Source organism: Lipotes vexillifer, unplaced genomic scaffold (genome assembly GCF_000442215.2).
Source record: "Lipotes vexillifer unplaced genomic scaffold, Lipotes_vexillifer_v1.1 scaffold217, whole genome shotgun sequence".
Classification (NCBI taxonomy): Eukaryota; Metazoa; Chordata; class Mammalia; order Artiodactyla; family Lipotidae; genus Lipotes; species Lipotes vexillifer.
The window spans coordinates 6,701,462-6,716,551 of record NW_006788200.1 but is presented as its reverse complement, the minus strand read 5'-3'; the positions used below and the strand labels follow the sequence as shown (position 1 = coordinate 6,716,551).

Genomic DNA, 15,090 nt, shown 5'->3' with positions numbered 1-15,090 from the left:
ACATTAGAACAGGACAAGATAAAGGCCTTTCTGAAGCATCAAATACCTTGAGTAAATTCCCTTCAAAGCAATCCAACTTTTTATCAAGTTATGGGTAAAGGACAGGTTTGAAAAGTGTGTGTGGGTGTGTGTGTATGACAGACACACATACACACACAAAGTAAAAAAAGAGAGAGGGGGCTTCCCTGGTGGCGCAGTGGTTGAGGGTCCGCCTGCAGATGCAGGGGACGCGGGTTCATGCCCCGGTCTGGGAGGATCCCACATGCTGCGTAGCGGCTGGGCCCGTGAGCCATGGCCGCTGAGCCTGCACGTCCAGAGCCTGTGCTCCGCAACGGGAGAGGCCACAACAGTGAGAGGCCCACGTACCGCAAAAAAAAAAAAAAAAAAAGAGAGAGAGAGAGGATTGTTTTTTCTTTTTTAACTTGAGCCTAGGAAACATGAGATATTCTATTATGCCACTCCTTTAAAACAAAGGATGTTGCTAAGTAATATTAATGAATATATACTCTTCTCCCAGAACAATGTCTGGAGTAGATCAAACAAAGTATTGGAACTGGTCTGAATCCCAACTTTGCTATTTGATGGCTGTGTGACTTCGTGTTGCTTCAGCTGTAAGTCTGTTTTCTCTTCTGTAAAATGAGAATAACATCCCCCACCCCACTGGGCTGTTTTGAAAATTAAATGAGGTAATAAATACGAAGCTCACAAATACTTCTATGCCCCTTCCACTTTCTCATCTACTTTCTCCAATCCTTAAACCTATTCAGAACATTGTCATTGCTCACACACCAATCATTTCTTATATTTTCAGAAATAAGGTCATGCTAGCAAGTTTCTCAAAGGATGAAGGAAAAATTGGCTTTTAATTTGTAGTGATAAAGTAGTAAAGGAGGCACCTCCTTCACTCCCATCTCCATAGTGCAGAAAGTGGTACAAACCAGTCCTTTTGTGATAATAGTTACAAACAAAGCTTGACTTAGTTCCCCTTGCTGGGCTTTAGTTTTTCCAGCTGGTTTTTAAAATTAAAAGAGAGAGAGAGAGAAAGAAATTATGCCAATCTGAGGTTCCTTCAAGTTTTTAAAAACTGGTCATCTCCCTCATATATCCTATTTACAACTTCCCATCCCCAAAAGCCCATGCCATACTATAAAAATGGCTCCTAATCACAATGCCATAGCAGAGGGCACCAAGTCCTCAGAAATTCAGCTATGCAAACATCTGTATAAGCCTTCAAAAGTCCTCCAAGGAGACTCAAAATATAGAGCAAAGTTATATTTTCCCTAAAAACAATACTAAGGATACTTCTAATATGCTCAAGTCTAGAAAAAGACAAAAACTCAGCCAGCCCAGCAGAGGAACATGGTTTATCTTCTGTAAGTTACATAATCTACCAGCTCCAGGTGTCTTTATTAATGAAAAAAAAAAAAAACCTTTTTTTAAAATTTCCACCTTAAATAGCAGATATACAATAATCTGTACTGCACAATGAGAATGGAAATCACAAAGTATTTATGTCATGGGGGAGACTACACCAACATACATGAAAATATTAACAGAGGTGGTATAGCATAAGGTTGTATAGCCCGATGGGTGATTATTTTCTGCTCTTTGTGTGGGTTTTCTTTTTTAACTTTCTATAATGAATATCTTTTTAAAGAAAAAAGTCTTCAAATAATTTTAAAACGTAAAATATCCTTAATTCATGTCTGTGATACATGAAACTGAGGTTTTCCTAGAAACGAATAACTTAAAGCACTCCAAGAAAGTCTATATGCAAATTTTCTTTTTTCAAAGGTATAAAAAAATCCCATGGCTACTAGTGTCACTGCAAAAAGGAAAAAGGAAAATTAGCATACATTATGAAATAAAAGCTTTGTAAAATCAGCTATCTTGAGAAGCTTATCCAAAATATGGGAAAGCCAACTGGTAAAATAAGGGGCCCATCTGCAGACCCAATCTTATTGTCATTATTTTTTTGTTTAGTTGCTGCAGGAGAAGCTCAACTATTATACAGACCCTAACTAGACACTTCTTAAATAGAACATTTTATAAGACCATATTGTTTGTTATCAACTGCCAGATTCAAAAGAAAAGATATTTTAAGACATCCACCTGAATATGCTTTTGAGGACCAGCAAACACAGCCCTGTGTTAAAATGACAGAAGCTTCCAGAAGAGTTAAAAGCCATTCATCATCTTAAACATGTTCCAATTATTTATTCATTTCATGATCAATTTCATGGCCATATGTGTAATTCTGATTTCCCCTCCCCCACTAATTTCTTGGATAACCTTGGTCAAGTCACTTTGATCTCTTTATCTCAAAATGATTTTAACTGTCTAAAATTTTTCATTCTCTCAGATAACTCATACTATCCTTGTTAACAATGGCAGGCTTCAGTCTTTAAAATAAAAACTGTCCTATTTACCACACTCCTTTTAAGTTTTTGAAAAGTGAATAAAACTCTGGTCATAAATATATTAAAGAGAAGTCTTTAGTTTTCTGGTTCAGAATTACCTTCTTAAATCATATTACTCTATAGAGGATATTATTCAGCCATTAAAAATTATGTGGTAGGAAAGTACTTAATGATACTGAAAGATGTTCATGACCCATTAAGTGAAAAAAATAAATGAGCAAAACATAATTCTACCCATGTGAGTATATTCATAAAAAACAAACTGGAGGGGTCAAGACCAAAATGTTAACCACTGATTTCATCTCTGGGTAACAAAATTATAGCTGATTTTTACTTCTCTTTTGCTCTTACTATCAAAAACATGTTCACTGCAGAAAATTAACTTTTGTTAAAGGAATGTTTTCAGTTCTACCCAGAGTAGCCAGATGAAGAAGGGGGGAAAAAAAAAAAAAAAAAGAGCAAGCAACCAACATCACAGGTAAGTCTGTTATAAATCACCCTGTACTTAACAGCTGGGCATCTTTTTACACAGTAGAAAGCCAAAAAAAAATCCAGCCCTTTCCCTGGTGGCGCGGTGGTTGAGAGTCCGCCTGCCGATGCAGGGGACCCGGGTTCGTGCCCCGGTCTGGGAGGATCCCATGTGCCGCGGAGCGGCTGAGCCTGCGCCTCCGGAGCCTGTGCTCCGCAACGGGAGAGGCCGCAGCAGTGAGAGGCCCGCGTACCAAAAAAAAAAAAAAGAAAAAAAAGAAAAAAAAAATCCAGCCCTGAATTTGAATACAGGATTACTAATTCTTGAAAGTTACCTTTTTATTGCTTTAGCTCCACTGATAAACCTACTTTATACCAATTTCTCTTAAACATATCTGATTAAAAGATCTCAGCAAAAAGTGATATACCTGTTCTTACTTCTTTGTTATCATTCCACCAACTTTCTTTTTACAAAATAATAAATTGACAGGACCAAGTCTTCATAAAATTATTTGCCAACTTCAAGATAATCAAGGATTAACATGCATTTCCCAACCTGTCCCAATCCCTTCCCTCCAACACCCAAAATTTTTTAATTCATTTTCCATGATCTAGTAACAAAATAAGCTATCTTCCACACTTGTCGATGAAGACAAACTGGCAATATAGTTGCAAAGAATAACAGATTTTATAACATAGTCCTTATGGGAAGGAACCAAATGGTGGAATATATCTGGTGTAACTCACTCACCCTGTGACATACAGATGAATATGAACAAAACACTTAATGCTCTCCACCTTCACCTTTCCATTCATCAATGGGTGATATTTGGCAAAAACCACAGACCCCTAGATGACACCTCCATAACTATAGAAAAACTGACAATGATTCAAAGAATTCCTGACAGATGCTTTAAGAGAACTTCCCTGGGGTGCCATTTTTAATCCACAAAACTGTTTATTTTTTGAAAATCAACCCAGAAAAAAAACCATTTAATATGTTATTTAAATACTGTCGGCCCATCTGAATCAGTTCAGGGAGCACCTAGAAAAACTCTCAATCTACACCCTCTCCCACCCACTCTGGGTAAGAAAAGGAATTTTGAAATTTCTACTTTTTCTAGTAGACAGAATGGATCTTTTTAAAAAATTAAAAGAGTACCACACATATTCATGTTCTCATCTTCCTTACTAATTCAAGTGTGCCCTGCTGCTATTCAAAAACACTCCAAAGAGAGGCACTTACTTCCTGATTACACATTCAAATAAATGCATAACATGCATTTCAACTTGGAGTCACTTTCTTAAGAAATTAACTAGTAGCAACCACGTTTCTACATCATGGTTGAAGTCATGCCAAAGTAAAAAATTCAATACAAAAGATAACTTCCTCAGCTACACTGTACAACTATATTAAGGCAGGAATATCACCCACTGTATCTTAAAAGTATTATTATCCTGGTCAGTGTTATTATTTTTGTGAGTTTAACAAGATAGACTTTTAAAAAAAAGAAGCAATTTCAAAATGACAGGAAACATTAGAATTTAATAACTTCATTCTCCTTTCCTCACTTCCAAGCTGGCTACACCAGAACCCAAGTATTTGCAAAGTAGCATATGCTCACACAAGGGTAGTGATCCAGAAGCAGACAGCATCCCTGACACATCCCAAGTCAAAGAAAATGTAGCCTCCAGCCTAGAGACTTACAGTTTAAGTCAGACAGACAACTTTAAGACATAAAACACCCAGATGCCAACCAGTTAATGACTTTTTGGAATTTATATTTTGCTTTTCCTGCTCAAGTTAAATGAAGAACAAAAGAAAACGGATTAAATAGTGAGAGTGGAGGAAGAGGGGTCAATAATGAACAAGTTTTAAATTAATCACAGTCCTCAGGAACATATGAAGGGTAGGAATTGGAGTGGGAGCACTTCTAACAACAGATACAGCCATCACGGGATCACACGAAAAGAGATATCCACAAAAATAAGCAGCGAAAACAGGATGAAAAATCTACCAAAATAGCAAGGGGAAAAGGCAGGATAACAAATGACAAGCCAGAACTTAAAGCAAGAGTATGAGAAAAATCAGCTGATTTCTTGTTAGATTTAATGAAGATTTAATGAAGAAAGTGATTACACTAATCTGAAAACCTAATTAACTTAAATTTAATCGTTTTCAAAACGTTAAATGTTTCTCTGCTATTGCTCTTCCATAGCATAATTAACACTTTTTGAAACCCATACTCAATATTCCAGGGTAGGAATACTTGTCATTTTTTTTCCTGTGAAAAATTAAAGAGCCCATATATAAGATCAAGCTCATGATTTCAACATGAATAAAACCACACTAACAAGACCAGACAAATTAAAATGCAGTCTCACACACCCACACAAAGCTCCTCAAAGCTATGTTTCAAGTCTTCACATCATGAACTTAGCAAACGCAGATTTCGCTCTGTCTCCTGTCTACCTCTCAAATCCTACTCGAAACACTCACTGACAGTGCTTTGTCCTGATTACATCTGCCTTCTAACATCTATCTTGCAGGCTGACTATATTAGATGTAGGTATACCAGTCTGAAGCTGTCAACATCTGCACTGGACAGGAGACCAATTTTCACCCCCTTCAATCTGACTCTAGTTAGTTGCCAGGGAGAAAATTATGCCTCAAGAGCCTGATAGCTTGTGCTCAATATTCTTTTGTCAGGGATAAAATACATCATTATTTTCCTGAAAACTGCCTTGCCAAGATATACAATGGGAAAAAAAAAAAAATACACACACACACACACACACACACACACACATATACACACCACAAAAATATGTACACACACACATATATATGCATGCACACACACCTCTCCATATGTATATACGATTTTCTCCCTGTATACAAATCATTCAAACTATAACAAGGAAGAAGGCCTCTACGCCCTCAATTTCACTGCACAATTACTGAGATAAATAAAAGAATGTCTCTTAATATCAATTTAAAACCCTCACTGACTATTCCTTCTTTATAACAATGTCCTTAAAAGACCATCAGTTTTATCTATGTAATTCTGTACTTTCAAGATTTAAAAAAAGCTAAGAAGATATTTGTGCAACAAGTCCATTAATGAATATGCTCACCAACGAACTGTAACTGCTAAGATCACACAGATCTTAGCAAACTCAATAGTTTTAACTCTATTGTTTTAGAACACCAATATATACTGCTTTCTTGCTCTAAAAGTCACAAGACACTTTCTACAGAAAAGATGGTTCTTGTAACAACTGAAACTTGGTACTGAACAACAATGACTGCTCTCAATAAGCTGAAGTCCTACTTCTACTCAAGAACAATGGGCTTGCATTATAATCAAAGTTTACCTGAAATAGAATACTGTAATGATTCCAAAGCCAGAACTTCAAAAGAAAAGCCTCCAAAGAAATCTTAAGACAAATACTGCCTGACATAAACAGACATGTAAGGTGGGAAACTATAAGCCAAACATTAAAATGTTTGCTTTCTATTTACTTGTCAAGGATACTTAGTAAAAGGATTTACTCTACTTTTACCTTCTATCGATTTGCGGAGATGGGGTATGTAGGTATTACTATTAACTGTTTTTCCAATATTGGAGAGGAGGCCGCAGTGAATTATCCAGATGTTTCCATGTTGTCCACCATGTGAATAACAGCACATACATGAGATGACTGGGTGTGGTTAGTAGTATGGCAGTCATGGAACAAAAATCAAACCAAATGGTGTGGGAGGCAGTAAAAGTCACTGGATTTAGCTGCAATCTTTGCTCTTTTCAACTGAACACAACCACCTTTTCCAGGACTACCATAAATCAGGTCCCACCATTAAAATCATTACAGACACACACAATCATGTCTTGATTCTCCAACTCCAAGTTAATACTACCTCTGCATACCAATAGATTAGTGATGAGAAACCTAAAAGATTAGCACCTCTGGTCCAATAAGCCATGTCACAATTTTTGAAAACCTGGCATAATTCCAATCAATAAGAAAAATAACAGGGATTCAACAAATCAACAAAGGAGCACTAATGTTTATAGATACTTATCACTGCCCTAGGGGCTCTCACAAGCATCATCATGTTTCAGGTACAGTCATAAACAAACACAAAAAAATGGTCAACATCCATTACTCCAAATAACGCAAATTTAAAAAAAATAAAGTAGCATTCTACACCTCTAAAGATAGTAAAAGGGCTTCCCTGGTGGTGCAGTGGCTGGGAGTCTGCCTGTCAATGCAGGGGACACGGGTTCGAGCTCTGGTCCGGGAGGATCCCACATGCCACGGAGCAACTGGGCCCGTGCGCCACAACTGCTGAGCCTGTGCTCTGGAGTCCGCGAGCCGCAACTGCTGAAGCGCGCGCGCCTGGAGCCTGTGCTCCACAACGGGAGAGGCCGCCACAATGGGAAGCCCACGCACCGCACTGAAGAGTGGCCCCCACTGGCCGCAACTGGAGGGGGCCCACACGCAGCATCGGGGATACGATGAAGCCAAAAATAAATAAATAGATTTTTTTTTTTTAAAAGATAGTAAAAAATTTTAATGGACTATCCCATTACTTGTCAAGAAGGATAATTTGCTTCCATTGAACATCATATTATTATATCCCTTGTTCCCTAGGAGAATGCTCCACCATTCCCTGTGTCCTGGGGTGAACATGTGATCCACACTGGCTAATCAATCTCCTCTGGAGATAGAAACTGGTTTAGAGCCGAGCGTGACCAAAGCAAAGCTAATCAGCCCCCTCCATGACTAAGATATAAACACTAAGAAAGTGTTTATAAAGATATAAACACTAAGAAAGTGTTTATCTGCTGGGATGACAAAACTAGGATGACCACCTCAAACTAGAGGTGGGCATCTTGTCCAATATGTATATATGAAAACAGAGGTAAACAAATACATGGAGGCAAGTGATGAAGGAAGCTTCACATCCCTTCATCAAGTCACACTGGCCATGCCTGAACTCAGGATCTACTCCTGGAACTCCCAATTACTAAGACCCATTAACTCCCTTTTTGCTTAAACAAGTTTGAGTTGAATTTCTGTAACCTGTAATAGGTGAGGTTATATGAACACTAAGCAAACTAGATAGACAGACAGATAGACAGATATAGCCCTACTGGAGAACTATTTAGGACTACATTTTTAAAGTCCTAAAATCTATGTCCCTGAGGAAACTTTCTGAATGGTAGTTACATGAGTATATATATATACATAAAACGTCTTCAATCTGTACACCAATGTGTGTACTTTGCTGTATATAATATAAATTATACTCTAATTTTTTTAAAAAAGATCTGTGCCCCTATATTCCTACTCCGGGAAACACATCTTAAAGATATAATTTTTTGAAAAGGGGAAAACATTATATATACAGGGTATTCACTCACTACAGCATTATTTATATCAAAAACATAAAAATAACCTCTAAGTCTAATAATAGGGAAATGATGTAATAGAAAGTACATAGTTTGGTTTGGTTTTTGGTTTTTGGGTTTTTTTTGCGGTACGCGGGCCTCTCACTGTTGTAGCCTCTCCCGTTGCGAAGCACAGGCTCCGGATGCGCAGGCTCAGCAGCCATGGCTCACAGGCCCAGCCGCTCCACGGCACGTGGGATCTTCCCAGACCGGGGTATGAACCCGTATCCCCTGCATCAGCAGGCAGACTCTCAACCACTGCGCCACCAGGGAAGCCCTAGTTTGGTTTTTCTAAACAAATTTATTTATTTATTTTTGGCTGCATTGGCTCTTTGTTGCTGCGCTCAGGCTTTCTCTAGTTGTGGTGAGCAGGGGCTACTCTTTGTTGCAGTGCACAGGCTTCTCATTGCGGTGGCTTCTCTTGTTGCGGAGCATGGGCTCTAAGCACGTGGGCTTCAGTAGTTATGGCACACGGGCTCAGTAGTAGTGGCTCGTGGGCTTAGCTGCTCCACAGCATGGGGGATCTTCCCGGACCAGGGATCAAACCCATGTCCCCTTCATTGGCAGGCAGATTCTTAACCACTGCGCCACCAGGAAGTCCCAGAAAGTACATAGTTTTAAAGATAATAAATTCCAAGGTTATATTAAATCATAAAAAAATGCCTGTAATTAGTGTTAAATGTTTTTAAAGAAAATAGTAAAATGATACCAAAGCTAAATATAAAACTAGGGTAAAATGCATATGCGTGTAGCCAAGGACTTGAAAAGAAACACAAAACTAAATAAATATAAAATACTATTTATAATAATTCAAAAAATAAAATAATGTAAACTAATAAAACAGATAGAGGATATATATATTATATATATATATACATGATGCTATGCACTAATGAAAGAAATAAAAAAGATCTAAATTGATGGAAAGATATTTTGTTCATAGAAGACTCATATAGTAAAAAATCAACTCTCCCCAAATTGATTACAAGTTTAATGTAACTCCTACCAAAACTGCAGCTTTTTTGTAGACATAGACAAGATTATCTAAAATTTATATGAAAAAGCAATAAAAACTAGAATAGCTAAAACAATTTAGAAAAAGAATAAAGGGGGAGGAATCACTCTACCCACTTCTAAGACTCATAGCTACAGCAATAAAGACTGTGTGAGCATTGGCAGAGGGACAGACACATAGATAATACAACAAAACAGAGAACCCAGAAATAACCTCACACAAGTACAGGTGACTGATTTTTAACAGGGCGCAAAAGCAGTTCAATGAAGGAAAGACAGTCTTTTCAACAAACGGTACTGGAACAGCTGGATGTTCGCAAGGGAAAAAAAGAACTCAACCTAAACCTCACATTTTATACAAAAACTAACCCAAAATGAGTCTGAGAGTTAAACGTAAAACATAAAACTTCATGAGCTAACATAAAGCTTGTTAAAGAATTCTTAGAAAAAAAATTTTAAAAAAATTCTTAGACGTGACACCAAAAGCACAATCCATGGGCTTCCCTGGTGGCGCAGTGGTTAAGAATCTGCCTGCCAATGCAGGGGACACGGATTCGAGCCCTGGCCCAGGAAGATCCCAAATGCCATGGAGCAACTAAGCCTGTGTGCCACAACTACTGAGCCCACATGCCACAACTACTGAAGCCCACACACCTAGAGCCTGTGCTCCACAAGAGAAGCCACCGCAACATGAAGCCTGAGCACTGCAACAAAGAGTAGCCCTGCTCGCCACAACTAGAGAAAGCCCGCACGCAGCAACAAAGACCGAATGCAGCCAAAAATAATTTTTTTTAAAAAAAGCACGACCCATAAATGGGGGGAATATCAATAAATTGAACTTCATCAAAATTAAAAACTTACTATGCAAAATACCTGTTAAGAGGATGAAAAGACAAGCTACATCCACACCATGGAGTACTCACAGACAAACTACTGACAGACACACCAACTTGGATGGCTCTCAAGGACAACATGTTGAGTGGAAAAAAAAAAAAAAAGCCAATTTCAAAAGGTCATATACTCATATACAGTATATTATACTGTATGATTCCACTTATACAATATTCTGGGAATGACAGAATTACAGATTGAGACAGATTAGTTGCCAAGGGTTAGGGATGGTGGGGAATATAAGCAACATGGGTATGACTATAACGGGTAGCATGAGGGAAAGCTTTGTGGTGAAATAGTTCTGTATCTTGATTGCAGAGATGGTTACACAAATCTTCACAGGTGATAAAACCAGAGAATTACTGTGCCAACGTCAGTTTCCTGGTGTTGATACTGTACTATAGTTCCATAAAATGTAACCATTAGGGGAAACTGGGTAAAGGTATACTGGACTGCTCTGTTTTATCTTTGCAAATCCCTATGAATCAAAATAAAAAGTTAAAAAAAATAATAATCTGTTAGTTGACTTTTTATTAGTGTAAATAAACACTGAAGCAAATAATGTAATGGAATTTTTTTCAACTTGATGGAAAACTGCACACCAGAATCTTAGAATGGCTCTAAACTGAGGAGAGTATGCTAATTTTAGGTAATTCACCTGAAGTTTTTAGTAGCATACACTGCCTCAATATATACCCTAAGTGATTCAAGTCTGAGGAAAATATTGTAATTTTTCACATACCAGGTCCCTTAGTTTTATCTATAAAGAAAATTAGCCATTTACCACAGGCCAAGCTGGCAGTAAACCTGCTTGACAACTGGTCAACTCTCCCTTTCCACGGTCTGTTGCAGCAGTCCTGTCCTTAATAGCACCATCTCACCACCCACCACCTTGATGGTTTCCTGAGTGTTGGTCTGGCCTCCAGGCTCTCCCCCAACCACTTTAACGCTTCCTGCACACACCTGAGAAACTAATCTCTCCCAAACACCACTTTTCTTCATATTCTGTGTTACCCAGATGGCAGAAATTCTTAAAACAGGAACAAAGTTAAGGAGACATATTTCAGTTTAATTTAAGAAGAAAAAAGCTTTAAAAATAAACACAAGGCTGGAAAAAGCTGCTTCCAGAGGTAGCAAGTCCTGAGTCACGACATATATTTAAATATATGGGAACCTGAACCTGGGAGACCTGTTCCAGCCACAGAACACTCTAATCCTGTATCATTTCCCGGACAGTGCTCCCTTCTTCACCTGGCATTCCAAGCCACCCTCTAAAATCTAGCTTCCAAGCTCTTTCTTATCCAACCTCTCCTCCCAGCACTCCTCTCCAGTCAGAACTCTCACTGTTCCTCACCCACATCTTGCTCTGTCTGCTGGTTTTCTTACCTGAATGACTTCTTCCCCTCCCTTCTTTCACCTTTCAAGATCCACTACTGCACCTTCAGGAAGCTTTTCTAATCCCATGCTTAACCTCCTAGTCCACTCCATTCTTGGCATGACACTCATGCTATTATTAATTTACATTTCCATATGTCCTGATTATAAGCTCCAAGATGAAACAGGAAAAAACAGCCTCCTGTCTGTCTGCCTTTTTTCTTTTTGGCCGCGCCACTCTGCATGCAGAATCTTAGTTCCCTGACCAGGGACTGAAATTAGGCCCACTACAGCAGGGGTCCCCATCCCCCAGGCCATGGACCGGTGCAGCGGACTGTCGGGCCGCACAGCAGGAGGTGCAAAGGAGGTGCAGGCAAGGGAGCGAAGCTTCATCTGCCTGCTCCCCATCGCTCGCATCACCACCTGAACCATCCCCGCCCCCATCCGTGGAAAAATTGTCCTCCACAAAATGGGTCCCTGGTGCCAAAAAGGTTGGGGACCGCCGCAGTGGAAGCACTGAGTCCTAACCACTGGACTGCCAGGGAATTCCTGAAGACAGTCTCTCTGCATCAGAGACCACACATGGTCAGCCAGCCCCTTCCCCACTCTGGTGTCTCTAAACACAAGTTTCTTCCCAGGAAATCCACTGTTGCGCAGTACACCAATCATTGGCCCCTTTACTGAACAGAGTATCATTAGAAGCCATGCAGGAATACATAAAGGTGCATCTCAGATTCTTGGGGCCTTCTCCTCCCTCCTCCACCCAGAAATGCCCAAGAGCTGTAGGGAAGAAGTCACTGATGCAGCAGCAAGTCTCTGTTCTTGGCCTTTGAGATCTAACTGTGAATTGTAACTAATGGATTAAAAAACCCCGTTCTAGTAGAAACTATTCCTCATCAGTCAACTTCCAATTTACCATCACTGGTCCTCCTTTTTTAATGTCTCCCTCTTTTCAAACAAGTTTCATTTAGGCTTTCCCATCTCTGTCCCTTGGATGTCCTCTAATCATTAAGGGCCCTCTTTTTCTCATCAGAGCCCTATTCAAGGACTCATGAATACTCTTTTCCAGGTATCGTTAAAATACATCAATATATGGGCTTCCCTGGTGGCGCAGTGGTTAAGAATCCTCCTGCTAATGCAGGGGACGTAGGTTCGAGCCCTGGTCCGGGAAGATCCCACATTCCACGGAGCAACTAAGCCCACGAGCCACAACTACTGAGCCCATGTGCCACAACTACTGAAGCCCGTGTGCCTAGAGCCTAGGCTCCTCAACAACAGAAGCCACTGCAATGAGAAGCACACGCACTGCAAGGAAGAGTAGCCCCCGCTCACCACAACTAGAGAAAGCCGCACACAGCAACGAAGACCCAATGCGACCAAAAATAAATAATTTTTTTTTTTTTTTTTTTTTTTGCGGTACGCGGGCCTCTCACTGTTGTGGCCTCTCCCGTTGCGGAGCACAGGCTTCGGACGTGCAGGCTCAGCAGCCATGGCTCACGGGCCCAGCCGCTGTGTGGCATGTGGGATCCTCCCGGACCAGGGCACGAACTCGTGTCCCCTGCATCGGCAGGCGGACTCTCAACCACTGCGCCACCAGGGAAGCCCTAAATAAATTTTTTTAAAACATCAATATATGTATAAGGAATGAATGCTAATGGGTATGAGATTTCTTTTGGGGGTGATGAAAATGTTCTGGAATTAAATAATGGTGACAGCTGCACAATACTATGAATATACTAAAAACCACTGAATCATACATTTTAAAAGGGTGAATTTTATGTTAAGTGAATTATATCTCAATTTCTTTTTTTTTAAGGTAAGATTATCCACTAGTATCCCTGCATTTACATTTGGCAGTGGGGAGGAAACTCACCTTAATTTTTGGAAATAGCCTTTTCTCACATAATTCTTGGAGAACATAGTCAATTACCTTCCTCAAACATTTAAGTGCCTATCATAGAACAGGCACCATGATAGCTGCCACAGAGAACAGTCACCAGACCAGCACAGAACCTACCCTGCTGGAGCCTAGAGAGGGGAAGACAACCAAATATTTAATTATCACTGTGCTAAGAGCTAGGAAGAAAAAGTATAAAGTAAGAATGACCTAATCAGGGAGGGGAACACGGGGGGTGGGCAGGGTCCCAAAAAAGCACACCTCTATGAGGCACATGTATGCCTCAGCCCATATAAGGTAATTAACAGCTAGTTTGGGCCGACTAGCAGTACAATGAAATCCCTAGATCACAGGGGTTTGGAGGCCATGCAATTGATAATTGGCTCCCACCCACCACAGGAGACTCACCTCGTCTTGAGGTAAAGTGACCCTGCATTTATGTATGTGAATGTTCTACCCACTGACAGTGTTACGGTAACATTTTAGTGTACTCACAATGTTTGTGTTTATTATTCATGTAATCAGGGGCAAATACAAAAAGAAAATTAAGTTATGCTGAAAAACTGCATGCATTCAAGTCTCTGGTTATTAATTATGACTGCACAGAAAGCACACGGCTTGTACAAACTCAAAGATATAGAAGGTCCAATTTTTGGCTCAAAAGCATTATAAGTACCTAAATCAATCATTTATTTGAAAACTGTAAGCTCATATCTTTAACCCTAGATCAGAGGTCAGCTAACTACGGCCTGTGGGTCAAATCTGGCCAACCCCCTGTTTTTATAAACAAGTTTTCCTGGAATACAGCCATGCCCATTTGTTTATATACTGCATAGCTGCTTTCCCAACACAACTGCAGAACTCAGTAGTGTCAAGAAAGACCTTATCGCCAATAAGGTCTAAAATACTTACTACTTGAACGTTACCCAAAAAAAAAAAAAAAAAAAAGCCAACTTGTATTAGCCCAAAAGCAGCCCACATTGATTTGGAACAAAATAATCTTTTTATACATCCTTTAGGGACTTCCCTGGTGTTGCAGTGGTTAGGAATCCGCCTGCCAATGCAGGTGACACGGGTTCGAACCCTGGTCCAGGAGGATCCCACATGCCGCAGATCAACTAAGCCTGTGCACTACAACTACTGAGTCTGCACTCTAGAGCCCGTGAGCCACAACTACTGAGCCCATGTGCCACACTAATGAAGTGCACGCACCTAGAGCCCATGATCTGCAACAAGAGAAGCCACTGCAATGAGAAGCCCGCATGCCACAATGAAGAGTAGCCCTGCTCGCCGCAACTACAGAAAGCCCATGCCCAGCAACAAAGACCCAACGCAGCCAAAAATAAATAAATAAAAATAAACAAATATACATCCTTCAACAATTAAGTGTTCCAGTGGATAAGCAACAGACTTGAAATGCAAAGGATTCTAACTCTACTTAATAAGTCAATCTGCTATGGAGCGCTAGATAAATCATAATTACTCTACGTTTTATACGCCAGTAAAATTCAGAGCAGTTAGGTCAGAGTTTTGAAAGTGGGCCTGGGAAAGGTTTTTGCATTAATTATCT

The 15,090-nt window shown here is 39.8% G+C and overlaps 1 protein-coding gene across 4 annotated transcripts in view; it reads right to left on the bottom strand.

The window, feature by feature from the left end:
- Positions 1-15,090, bottom strand: part of CTNNA1 (catenin alpha 1) — a 179,346-nt gene that overhangs the window by 130,961 nt on the left and 33,295 nt on the right. The gene's annotated exons all lie outside the window — the stretch shown is intronic.